We start from the raw sequence: 13,687 nt of genomic DNA on the forward strand, positions 1-13,687 counted from the left end.
TTAGGCTTGCATGGTAAGTGCATCACTCTTTCAGACATCTCCTCTAACTATTTCTACCAGTCAATCACAATGGTTCAGAGGAGACTCCCATACTTATTCCAATGTTGTAACACCATACTTTTCATAGATCTATCCACATGACACCTAGAATATAGGGAGTAGAGTTGGTTATATGGAAGCTGGACAGACAGGAGGATAAATAGATTACAAAATGCAGAGGTTTTTCCATGAATAAACTCTAAAAACTGTAGCCAAGAAAGGAAAAGTGGATAATAGCTATATTGAGAAACTGGGACTCTGTGCATAGTTGAACCCAACATGCATAGATAGAGTCACTGAGTTGATGGCACCTTTATGTGGTTGATTTCATTGAGGAAGCTGAGCTGAGTTCCAGTGTCATGTCGAAATGTTGAGGATGAAGTATGACTTTTCCCTGATGTCCCTGGTTCAGCCTTAGAGTAGGAAACCTGGAGGCTTCAATTGTTAAATCCAGAATTTATTCAGCTGACATAAATTCCAACATAATTTATGCATTTTCACATTGAAGTTTTTATTGTTGGGGTCCTTATGGCTGATTTCTCACCCAGCATTTGCCTTCAAACCCTCTGATTATGGTGGTGTGTTTTCTAGTCTTCCTTTCCTTGTGAGACTTTGTAAGTTGGGTGATTTAGGCTTCAAACTTTCAAAAGTAAAGTTTCATAGATTATGGTTTGGGGGATATTTCAGTCTTTATAATCTTTCAAGATTCTAGCTTTTTGGTGATTACAGATTTTGGATAAGGATCATAATGTTCCTTATGTTTCCAAATAAAACATAGCCTAAAGATGGTGGTTAAGTCCTGTACACCTGAACACCAGTGGACAGAACTCATCTGATAGCAATGAGATATCCTGATGGCATGAAGCACTCCTGCCATCTCTGCACCTGGGAAGTGTGAGCAGGGGGATCAAATGTTGAAACCTTCTCTGCTACAAAGTGTGTTCAAGGCCACCTTGGCCTACCCAGAGGAAATCAATAAATCCCTTAAGGAATGTCAAGAAATCCAAGGGAAAAAAAAACATTTCAATGAAATCCCTAAGACAGCTCAAAAAGAAGCAATAAAGCAAATAGAAACTGTGGGATTTTGGGAAATGTAAAATCTAGGTAAGCAGATGGGAACTAGAGAAGCAAACATCACCAACAGAAAACAGAGATGGAAGAATCTCTCTCTCTCTCTCTCTCTCTCTCTCTCTCTCTCTCTCTCTCTTCAGACAGTTTCTCTGTGTAGTTTTCATGCCTGTCCTGGATCTTTTTAATTTTAAAAAATTTAAAAAAAAACAAAAAAGGATGGAAAGAAGGACAACCAAAACCCTCTCATTTGGGATATACATTTTAATTCTTCCCCAGACTATACTCCTCATATCTTATCTATCAAGTATATATTTCAATAGTGATACACCTTTGCTTTACCCATAGTGATGAACCCAAAAAAGCCTGTCTTTTCTAGGCTGTGCTTCAGACACCTCCTGGGCACTTCTCTCTCTCCCTCTCTCCCTCACGCTCTCTCTCTCTCTCTCTCTCTCTCTCTCTCTCTCTCTCTCTCTCTCTCTCTCTGTGTGTGTGTGTGTGTGTGTGTGTGTGTGTGTGTGTGTGTGTGTGTAATTCCACTGCCAAGGGTTTTACCTTGTTCACTGCAGCATTTGGGATCCCAAACTTTCGGGATATCAGAAAATTTTAACAAGTTTAGAATGAGACATATGTATGTCAGCGGTCATGGGACTAAATTGCCAATCTTGATATTCCCTTTCAGTGTGGTATTGTCCCCTTTCACTACAGTGAATGACTATGCTTGCTTAGGATGTGTTCTCCTTCCATGAAAGCCTCAAGCATTGCATAGTGATGCAGAGCTGGGGCTGAGGTCGGATTCCATCTCTGATTCAACCAGAGGGAAAACTGGGTTTCCCCTGTTTTGTTTGCTTACTTGTTTTGGCTGTTCTAGTTAGGCACCATCTTCCCCTAGGGCAGGCTGACCTTGGTCTTCCTAGGTTACTAGGATGTGCTGGGCCTGGAGACCCTCCTGCTCTACTGCAAGAATCATAGGAAGAAAGTACTGGCTGCCACACACAGGCACAGAAGGTCTAATGCAATCTCATTCTCATTTCAATTAACTTTACAGATTGATTTACGCAAGCCAGGCACTATAAAAGGAAGTCAACTTGAAAAGAACTTCAGATTAAGCAGAGCAGAGGACTGTAAACACATTCTACCTCCCCCTACTTCCTGGAATCATCCTTTAGATTTATCCAAGAAAGAGTTAAGTTTGGAGAATAGAAACATTACTCTTCTTTGTTACCTTGAGTATGTAAGTGTGTGTGTGTGTGTGTGTGTGTGTGTGTGTGTGTGTGTGTGTGTGTGTGTGTTTGTACTTGTGGGTTGTTGGATATTCTGCATCACAATTATGGGAATATATTTTAAAGTCATAATGCGGTTTTTCTGAAAACCTTTATTTTTATTTTTAATTATTTCATTTTCTTTGTTTTTTTTTGAAACATGTTTTTTTTTTTTTTCATGAAACATACTGGCTATCCTGGAAATCACTATGTAGACCAGGTTAGCCTTGAACTCACAGAGATCTGCCTGCTTTTCAGATATCTACCTGCCTCACAGAGATCCGTCTGCCTCAGCCTCCTAAGTAATGGAATTAAAGTCATGTGCGAGGACTCCCTGGCTAAGACATTCTTTCTGATCAAGACTGTTGCATTTAAAATTCTGAGGGCTACTCAAGAATAGACATGTGCTTCTTTTTATTAACATACTTTGGTACCTTGGGAATTGAAGTTTGCCGGTCATTGACTTTTATCATTTTTTAATAAAGTGTTGCTCTGGGGCATTTAGAATGGGAGACAAGGGTGAAACTTAAAATTTGTGGTTCAGCAACAATAACTCTGCGTTTTACAAGGGTGAAAAACTTGTGCTTCTGCATACCTTGCTGTTTTCTGATTGCAGGTCTTGCCATCCTCAACAAAGGATTTTTCTTCTTCCTGAGTCAAGTGCTGTTACACTCACATCTCCTCTTTGTTGTGGTTGCTAGAAGAATTTGTGTGGGCATACAATGAAATATATATTTTTAAGAAATAGTGATAATATCTGTGTCAAGACTCTTAGCTAATCTTTGACTTAATTATGTGTCTTTTCTCTTTTTCACTCATAGAATTAACACATCCACAAATTGCCTAAACAATTCTTCAAGTCACAAGACAGATGATACTTGACTGACAAAGTTGAATTTTTTGAGGTCTCTCAACAGAATGGCTTCACACCTCAGAGACTCCTTTAAGCCCCACTTACCAGAAAATGACCCTTTATTAGACTGCATGGAGTTTATTCCAACCCAGGTTTCTCCTATGCAGTGGGAAGAAGGTATCTCTAACTAGCCAATGGATCAGCTCAACTTTCCCCAAAATGACAGTGTCTCCTGTGCAAAGCAGGTGCTGCAAGCACTCTGGGAGACGTTTAACTCCTGTTTGCAGCCAGAAAAGCAGAGCAAGGAGCAGATGATTTCTCAACTTGTCTTGAAGGAGTTTCTCATCACTAGTAAATGCAAGGACAAGTTTGCCTTTAAAGAGAAATGGGAATCAAGTGACAGAAACATGGGGAGATTCATGGAGGGTCTGACTGATGAGTACTTGAAGCCTCCTGTCATGGTGAGTACCTTGGTTGAGAGATAGTTAAGTCAGCAATTAAGACAGTCATTTATATTTGAGGGAAAGTAGAAAGTTCTTTTTGTTTTTTAATTGGTAAGACTGTATCACTACCCCACCTCCAACATGTTTCAAAAAGAGACTACCTAATGTTCTATATTACTATGAATAAAACAGAGAAGAGCCCATGGATTGTTGGATGGATGTAATTATAATTAAATTATTTAAATGATGACAGAGACATTGGGATAAGACATCTGAGCAAAGCCTTAATTAGTTTAGAAAAGATACCTTGGGCTTTGAAGTTGGCTCATTTAGGGTGCTGGTTACATCCTAATCAGGAGTACTGAGTTGCAATCTCAGAACACATTTAAAATTCTGATTCTCAAAAGTAGCCTGTGATCCTGGGACCTGGGGGACAGAAATTGGAGATTTAATTCAATTAATAGTCCTCCAAATTATCTACTACAAATCATTAAGAACAATTGTCTATGATACCTAAGTTTCAGGATGCTAGAATATTATTTCTGATGTTAAACTATAGCTATCAAATGCATATTTAACACTGACATAACCATAGGATATACCTTGATGAATAATGGTGATGCAATGCAAATTTTGAAAACCCCAAACTGAACATAGATGTAATTACATTGAATCTTCTTTAAACATCTAGATTTGCATAATGCTTAGTCACTGACAAAAATGGCCAATGTGGTGACATTTTTTAAACACCCCAAAAACACATTTCTAATGTCATTGTACAAATCTCTTCCTGATTAGACCTATCAAACCTTGCTGTATTTCACTAAGACAGCAATTTTGTTATAGTTTCCATAACTTGGCAGGGGGAAAGGGGACAATCCTTAGAATAATGAGAAGCCATTCTTGAAGGGTAAAAGTCCTTATTTTCCAGTTTGAACCAACCTCATCTTTCCACAAATGTAATGACCATTGGTGGAACCAAAAAAATGTTGTGGCCATGCATTGCAGAAATATAACTTTACCTTTTCCCTGGGAACTGTGACTCAGCACTTGCAAATACATTGCGAATAGGGACTTTAGACAACGTAACTTGTGAATGACAGAATAACACCATCAGAGATGAGAAATAGACAAATGACCTAATCAATATTCCAGTAATGCTATACAATCAGTTGGCAGGATTTCTGTCATCCACAGATCCACAGATTCATTGGCAATTGTCATTTGGCTTTGTTTACAGGTTCAAATCGCCATGCAGGGGCAGGAAGCCCTCTTTTCTGAGACCATGTCCTTAAAAGAAGCCATCATCCTTCTGAAAGAGCAGCAATCATCAAGAAGTTCAACACAAGAGAATGCAAGGACACCCTTTCCAGTCTCCCAAGACATGTTATTAAAAACAGGTGAGTGTCAGGAAGCTGCACAGAGGAGGTATATTGTGTAGGGATCCCTTCATGGGCACAGTTTCATTGAGTGTCTTATTTACAGAAGGACATGAAGGCAATGAAGGTGGCCAAAACAATACCTGGCACACTAGGGATGTAAATGGTGTTAATAGTAGTCCTGGAAATCAGATCGACTCCCTTATCATTATCCAAAAAGAACAATTTCCAGAGCCTGAAGACAGAAGGGTTTCTTATAAAAACCCTCATAATTACAGCAGAAAAAGTCAAGTCACCTCCAGGTGCCAGGAAGAATCTCAGAAGGGAACTTCTCCTGAAGATGGCCCTATGGAGGTACAATCAGAGATTATCTCCAGGCTAGAGCAGACTGAAGACTTCCAGATTCATGATGCAAACTCCACTTTTGAGAGTCACCAAGATAGACTCCACAGAGACCCAAAGACATACAAATGTGAGTAATGTCAAAGAATCTTCAAATATCCCTGTAGACTTTCAGCTCACCAGAAAACACACAAGAAGGAGAGGTCATTTTTCTGTCCCAGGTGTATTGGTGTAAATACTAAGGCCACTCCACGTAGTTAAAAGGAGATTTATTTAATGGCGTAACTTACAAATTAAGGGATAGGTAGGTCGCGGGGTCTGGGGAAGGTGTATCACAGTCCAGCGGTGTTCTCTGGAGCTCTGCTTGGTCCACCTCCACCATCCAGGGTCCCAGAACCGAGTGCGAACCCACTTATCCAGATCTCAGGTCCCCAGGCACCTCTCTTGGCCCTGCCTTGTAGGCGTGACAGTTGCCGAAGTCTCAATGGGGGTTGGAACTTCCAGATCAAAGCTGGAATGGCTACCCACTACATCTCCCCCTTTTTGTCTAAATAAGAAAGTTCTAACCTAATACAAGACTATATACAAAGGAATGGTTATCAAATATTGTCCAGGAATAATGGGGGATAATGCCCATAAAGGCTTCCATACTTGCTCATGTACTCTCAGGTCTGAGAGTACATGAGGTCATACATAGGCAAAATAAGCCTTTCCAATGTAGTACATGTGGAAGGTCTTTTAGCAGTCAAACCAAAGTGCAGACTCATGAGAGTATTCACACAGGAGAGAAGCCCTGCACCGGCTCTGTGTGTAACCATAGCTTCCGTCAGTCATCCATATACCACTGTCACCAGAGGAGTTGCCATAGGTCAGACTGAACTGTGTACCTTGCAGAGCTACAGCCTCAGTGTCTCATGTGCACATGAAGAAGCATGTCGTTTCCAGACAGCAAGTGTCCATTGAAGATGTGACATGTAAGTTCTGGATTGTTCCCTCTGTCCAGTGTCACATTCCAGTGCCATGTATGGTAAAGAAGGGGTGACCATTGTTCACTAACATTTTTCTAAGGCCTTAAGGTAACTTATAATTTGTGCCTGCTATATATTAAATAAATCAATGGAACTGTAATACAATTGCCTCTTATGTATATTTTGTGTGGTGTGTGTTTGTGATTTTGTGAACTGTTCCTGTTTGTTTGGGTTTTTTTGGCCTCAGTTCCACAGCATGAGGAGACAACAGAGGACTTAGTTGTCAGTTCTTCACTTTTGCCTTCTTTAAAACAGGGTCCTTCTTATTAGGAGCTTTGTACACTGGTACATCTGATACTACAGATTCCAAACATTCTCTGGTCTCCAGCTCTCATCAGTACAGAGGTTCATGACATTCCCTCTGTTTTCTACACTGTTAAGGTGTCAAACTCAAGTTTTAGGCTTGCATAGTAAGTGTATCACTCTTTCAGCCATCTCCCATCCCATAAGTGCTTACTGCTTACAGTTCAAGAATGTACCCCCACATGAGTGGGCAGGGTTCCAAAGTAGTATAAAAATATTCAGTCAATTGCAGTGGTTCAGAGCAGCCTCCATACTTATTTCATTAAGACTATAGTCTTCACTGCTCTATCCACAGGACACATAGAAAGTTGCATATATGGAAGTTGGTCTGACAGGATGATAAATAGATTACAAGATGCAGATGTTTTCCATGAGCGAACTCCAAAAACTGTAGGCAAGAAAGGAAAAGAGAATAAAAGCTATTTTGAGAAACAGGAACTCTGTGCGTAGCCTAAGCCAGCATGCACAGGGTGATTGACTTGTTGGCACCTTTGTGTTGTTGATTTTCTTGAGAAAGTTGAGAAGAGTTTCCAGCATCATGTAGAAATGTAAAGGATGATATAAGACTTTCCCCTGATGTCCCTTGTTCAGCCTTAGAGTAGGAAAACAAAAGGTTTCCATTATTGAAATCCAGAATTTCATCAGCTGACATCAATTCCAACAGAATTTATGCATTTTCACATTGACGTTTTGATTCTTTTCTTTTTATTAAGAGATTTTCTATTTATTTTACATATTGTAGCATGAATCTTAACAGGGCTTATTAATGAAAATAAACCTGGAGCAAGGTATTGGGTTGAAGGGTGGAAGATCAGAGAAACAGAACAAGCCACAGCCACTTCCTTGCCAATTCCTCAGCTGATCCTGTTTCCTCAGACTGGAAGCTCTGAGTCCTCATCCAGAATGAATCTCAGTTGAACTGTTGCTCAAAAGCCTGAAAGGTTAACCAGCCCAGTTCTTGTTTTTCATGCCTTATATACCTTTCTGCTTTCTGCCATTACTTCCTGGGATTAAAGGTGTGAGTCACCATGCCTGCCTATTTCCACTGTGGCTTTGAACTCACAGAGATCCGGATGGATCTCTGCCTCCAGAAGGCTAGGATTAAAGGTGTGAGTGCCACCATTTTCTGTTCTCTATGTCTGTCTAGGGGCTGTTCTGTTTTCTGACCCCAGATAAATTTATTAGGCTGTATGATATATTGGGGAACACAATATCACGACAATATATCAACCACATATTTCCTGTCTTCCCTCCTCCCACCCTCTAGAATTCCCCCAACACACCCCCCATTCTCACCTCCTCCAAGGCAAGGTCTCCCCAGGGGAGTCATCCCCAGGGGAGTCAGCAGAGCCTGCTACATTCAGTTGAGGCAGGTCTAATACCCTCCTCCCTGCACCAAGGCTGAGCAAAGTGTCTCATCACAGGCACTAGTTTCCAAAAGGCTGGCTCATGCACTAAGGACAGGTCCCAGTCTCACTGCCTGGGTGCCCCGTAAACAATTCAAGCTAATCAACTGTCTCACTTATCCAGAGGACCTAGTCCAGTGCCATCAGGACTCCTCTGCTATTGGATCACAGTTTGTGTTTCCACTAGTTTGGCTAGTAGTCTCTGTACTTTTTCTAATCATGGTCTTGGTATTTCTTGCTCATATTATCCTTCCTCTTTCTCATCGACTGGGCTCCTGGAGCTCCTCCTGGGGATCAGCTATGGATCTCTGCATCTGCTTCCCTCAGTTACTTGATGAGGGTTCTCTCATGACAGAGTGTTCAGCCATCTGATCACAAGAGTAGGTCAGCTCAGGCACCCTCTCAACCATTGCCAGTAGTCTATAGTGGAGTCATCTTTGTGGCTTCCTGGGGACCTTCTAGCACTCTATTTCTTCCTATTCCCATGGTGCCTTCATTTAAGGTGGTATCTCTTTCCTTGTTCTACCATTCTGTTCCTGATCCAACTAAGACCTCCCGCTCCCCTAAGTTCTATTTCCCCCAACATTTGCCCTCTATTATCTCCCAACCCCCAGTTTGCTCATGTAGATCTCATCCATTTCTCTGTCGCTGGGCAAACTCTGTCTTTCTAGAGTCCTCTTTACTAGCTAGCCTCACTGGAGCTGTGAGTTGCAGTCTGGTTATCCTTTGCTTTACCTCTAGTATCCACTTATGAGTGAGTACATAACATGTTTGTCTTTCTGAGTCTGGATGCTATTTTCTAGTTTCATCCATTTGCCTGTAAACCTCATGATGTCATTGTTTTTCTCTGCTGACTAGTAATTCATTGTGTATAAGTACCATGTTTTATTTATCAATTCTTGAGTTAAAGGGCATCTTGGTTGTTTCAAGGTTCTGGTTATTACAAATAATGCTTCTATGAACATAGTTGAACATGTGTCCTTGTAGTATGATTGAGCATTCCTTGGGTATATGCCCAAGAGTGGTATAGCTGGGTCTTGAGGAAGATTGATTCCCAATTTTCTGAGAAACTGCCATACTGATTTCCACAGTGGCTGTACCAGTTTGCATTCCCACCAACAGTGGAGGAGTGTTCCCCTTGCTCCATATCCTCTCCAACATAGCTGTCTGCAGTGATTTTGATCTTAGCCTTTCTGACAGGTGTAAGATGGCATCTCAGAGTTATTTTGATTTGCATTTCCCCAATGGCTAAGGATGCTGAGCAATTCCTAAAATGTCTTTCAGCCATTTAAGATTGTTCTGTTGAGAATTCTGTTTAGCTCTATAGGCCAATTTTAATTGGACTGTTAGGTATTTTGATGTCTAGTTTCTTGAGTTCTTTATATTTTCTGAATATCAGCCCTCTGTCAGATGTGGGGTTGGTGAAGATCTTTTTCCATTCTGTCAGCTGTCATTTTGTCTTATTTACCATGTCCTTTGCTTTACAGAAGCTTCTCAGTTTCAAGAGGTCCCTTTTATTAATTGTTGCTATCAGTGTCTGTACTACTGGTATTATATTTAGGAAGTGATCTCTGGTAACAATGCATTCAAGACTACTTCCTACTTTCTCTTATATCAGGTTCAGAGTAACTTTGATAGTACCTGAGATGCATGCAGGGTGCTGGAGGAAGAAAGCCACTAATAGTCCTCCCCAGCAGGGAACGCTTCGATCTACAGTAATGATTGGAAAGGAAGATACTGACATGGGTAGATTTTTTTGTGACAAAATTATTATTTGGATAACCAAAAACTTTCTGGTTATGTTTAGGGATTCCTCCACAGGAAGCCTGGTGCTGCCTATCTGGCCAGGAATCCATGATTGAGTATATACAGATCCCATGGATGACATTACTGCTATTACTTTGCTAAATGGACAGAGTGTCAAACAACCCTCTACAATCATATCTTTACCTCTAGATTATTACAATATTCCAAACTCAGAGAAGTTACTTTGTGCTGTGAAGGGTGGTTTTCACACTAACCAAAGCGCAGAGAATAAGTGACTCTGTAATGAACTGTCACAGGTAGGATATCTGTATCTTCCTCCTCACCCCAAGGGTCAGATATCATCATGGAAAAGGGGGTGGAAAGATTGTAAGGGACAGATATCAGGGAGGATCAGAGAAAAACAGTATCTCCTCTCTATGACAGAAACATTGCACTCATCAACCCAAAACAACTTGAATGCATGCTTTTTTTATACACTTGTCTTTGCTATCTTTTGAGTTTAAGGTTGTTATTCATTCCGTTTCAAAGTTTCTCTTGTGAAAGTTTGGCTTTATGGCACTTTAGAATTGGAAACAAGTGTAAAACTTAATATTTGAGGTTCAGCAACAACAACTTCACCTTTTATAAGGAGGGAACAGCTACACTTGTGCTACTGAACACCTTGCCAGCATCTATGTTCACATGTTAATAGGCACCTCAGCCATTTGTCTTAAGTTTCTTTGGGGCAAAATAATACTGAGACAGGATGCTGGGTGATAGGGAAAGGCCCTCCAGTAGCAAGATCATGCCACTTGCTTATACTTTAATAGCAATGAAGTCCCATTCCTTCTGCATGATTCTTTGCCATACCCTTTGTGCTCCAAGGACTGACAGAAAAGTTCTAATCCCAATTCCTAATTGCTTCTTTGGAGTTTCTCATGTAGTTTGCTTCTCTCTCTCTCTCTCTCTCTCTCTCTCTCTCTCTCTCTCTCTCTCTCTTTCTCTCTCTCTCTCTTTCTCTCAAAAATTCACTCACCTTTTTGTTTTCTGAGAGGAATTCAGGACCAAGGTGTTTAAACGTTCCTTAAGACCCTTGTGGAGGTGCTGTCATGTGTCTAGGGTTGAGCTGGAAATCACCTCTCCTCTGGGAAAGAGCACCAGGAGATCATGAACATTTAAATGAGGGAGAATATCTCATCACGGTTACAGCAGAGTCTCACTTCTCACAGTGATGCACACCTTCGTGCTACCATCCAGCACTGAGGTGAGTGACCAGAACTAAAGATATTAGAAAGCACTCCTCGGAGACGCCACGCTCATCTTCTTGAAATCACCTTAGTTTCTTCACTAGTACCCCTTTTTATCTTAGTTGTACTTAATATCTACATTAAGAATTATTTCAACCACACTGCTGAAAGGAAGGAAGATGGGAGGGGAGGAAGGAAGTACAAATCAAACAAAGATGATTCAAGGAGTAGATAGGGTAGGGAAAAGGGACTCTGGTATTGGTTTTGGAAGTGGGAACTTGAAAGGGCTTTTGGATAAAATTGGAACTATTTTCAACTCAGGGAAGTAGATGATCTCGAATTCTCCCTAGGATGTGTAAACCCTTTTCTTCCACAAGCTGTTACCAAGTTTCTCTTATCACTGATAGCACCTCCTTCCATGCTTCTATCTATACTTAGTCAGCCTCTGTCTCTGTCTCTGCCTCCATCTCCATCTCCCTCACCCTTTCTCTATCTATCTCTTTCTGAATGTCTCCTCAAAGTTTTCAGTTTTTTGTTTTGTTTTGACTTGGTTTGGGTTTTGGGTTTTCAAGATAGGGTTTCTTTTCTTTTCCATTTTTTTTAAATGTTTGTTGCTGTAAGCTTATTTTATTTTTTATTTTTGTATTAAGAAATTATTTATTTTACATACTGACCACAGATCCCTCTCTCTTCCTTCCTCCCACCCCCTCAGTCTTCACCCCCAACCCACCCTCCACTCCCTCCTTGGCCAAGGTCAAATGCAAGACAGTTATTATGTAGCTTGATCTGCTTAAGGGCCCCTCTAGCAGTAGGATCAGAATCCATCCCCAGTGCGTGGGCTGGCTGTTTGGAGCCCTTTACCTATGGTGGGACACCTTGGACAGCCTTGATGGGTGGTGGGGCGGGAGTTTGGACCTGCCCCAACAAAATATAGGGTTTCTCTGCGTAGCCCTGACTGTCTTAGAACTGTCTTTGTAGACCAGATTGTTCTCAAACTGTCATTATTTAATAGCATAATTTACTGTGAAAGCAAAATCTTAATTTAATTTAGCTTCGTTTTTAATTATCATATATAGTATTAGCTTTCATTATGACATTTTCAAACAAATTTATTTTTGATTTTCCTCTTCTCTTCTGTTCCTCCAATATCCTCTCACATCTCTACTTATTCTTTAGAATCCTTTCACTTTAATGACACATTTGCCGTTTCCCTCTTCTTCGATTCCCAACAGTTTTTGTTTGTTTGTTTGTTTTTGAGACAGAGTTTCTCCATATAGTTTTGATGCCTGTCCTGGATCTCACTCTGTAGACCAGGCTGGCCTCCAACTCACAGAGATCCAGCTGGCTCTGTCTCCCGAGTACTGAGATTAAAGTTGTGCACCACAGCCACCCGGTTTCCCTAATAGTTCTTTTTCCCTCATCTTTTGATCTCCTTTCTGGTTGCATAGCACATAACCACTTTTCCATGTAGTTTCAGAAAATTTCATGATTTCCTTTGCCTTTATAGATAAACAAAATTCCACTGTGTGTTAATACCACAGTTCTATTGTCTGCAGATGAACATCTAGGATCGACATCATTTCCTTACTATTGTTGAGTACTGTAGCAGCTTATGTGGATGTGCAAGCATCTCTGTGGTAGGACATAGAGTCCTTTGGGTGCAGGCCCAGAAATTACATACCTGTGTTATATTATAGTCCTACTTTTATTTTATTGAAAAATCTTTGTATTTATCTCTATAATGAACGCAGTACTTTACCCTCCTACAAATAAAGAGTGAGGATTCCTTTTCCACATCATCAGCAGCATTTGTTGTTGTCTATTCTCGTGGTGTTAATCATTCTAAGGGGTGAAACAGAGTCTCAAAGTATTTGTAATTTGCATTTCCATGGTACCTAAGTATGTTGTACACATTTTTCTTTAGAAAAATTATTTATTTTACATACTATCCACTGATTACCTATAGGTTGGACTAACTGAGAGGAGAGAAGAGGAAACAGAAAGGCAGGAGAGAGACTTGCTAGCTGCCACCATGACAAGCAAGATGTAAGGTACCAACTGGTAAGCCACGAGCAACGTGGCAACTTATAGATTAATAAAATGGGTTAATTTTAGATATAAGAACAGTTAGCAAGAAGCCTGCCACAGCCATACAGTTTATAAGTAATATAAGCTTCTGAGTGATTATTTTATATGTGGGTTGTGGGACTGCAGGAGCTTGGTGGGACCTGGAGAGAAGCTCTCCAGCTACATAAACCTCTCATCCCTCCTCCCGCTGCCCCTATCCTCTCCCCCACATGTACCCCCATCCCCTCCTCCAAAAAGATAAGACCTCCTTTTTCTCAACTGAATGTACCAGGCTTTGTTGAATACTTTTAAGAAGCATTTACTACCAATGTGTAGTTTTTCTTTAAAGAAATTCTTATCCATTTCATTAAATGTTTGTTGAGTGGAAAGTTTGTGGAGCGACGGTTTAATCCTTATTTTATGTATATTCTAGATTTTAAGCCACTGAGTGAAATACAGAAGTCAATGAATTTCTTCCAATCTGTAGGTTATATCTCCATTCAG

At 40.6% G+C, this 13,687-nt stretch overlaps 1 pseudogene; it reads left to right on the plus strand.

The window, feature by feature from the left end:
• Window positions 1-3,287: 3,287 nt before the first annotated feature.
• Window positions 3,288-5,524, plus strand: LOC131900049 (zinc finger and SCAN domain containing protein 4C-like; annotated as a pseudogene).
• Window positions 5,525-13,687: the final 8,163 nt, after the last annotated feature.

This window comes from Peromyscus eremicus, chromosome 1 (genome assembly GCF_949786415.1).
Source record: "Peromyscus eremicus chromosome 1, PerEre_H2_v1, whole genome shotgun sequence".
In the NCBI taxonomy this organism is placed as follows: domain Eukaryota; kingdom Metazoa; phylum Chordata; class Mammalia; order Rodentia; family Cricetidae; genus Peromyscus; species Peromyscus eremicus.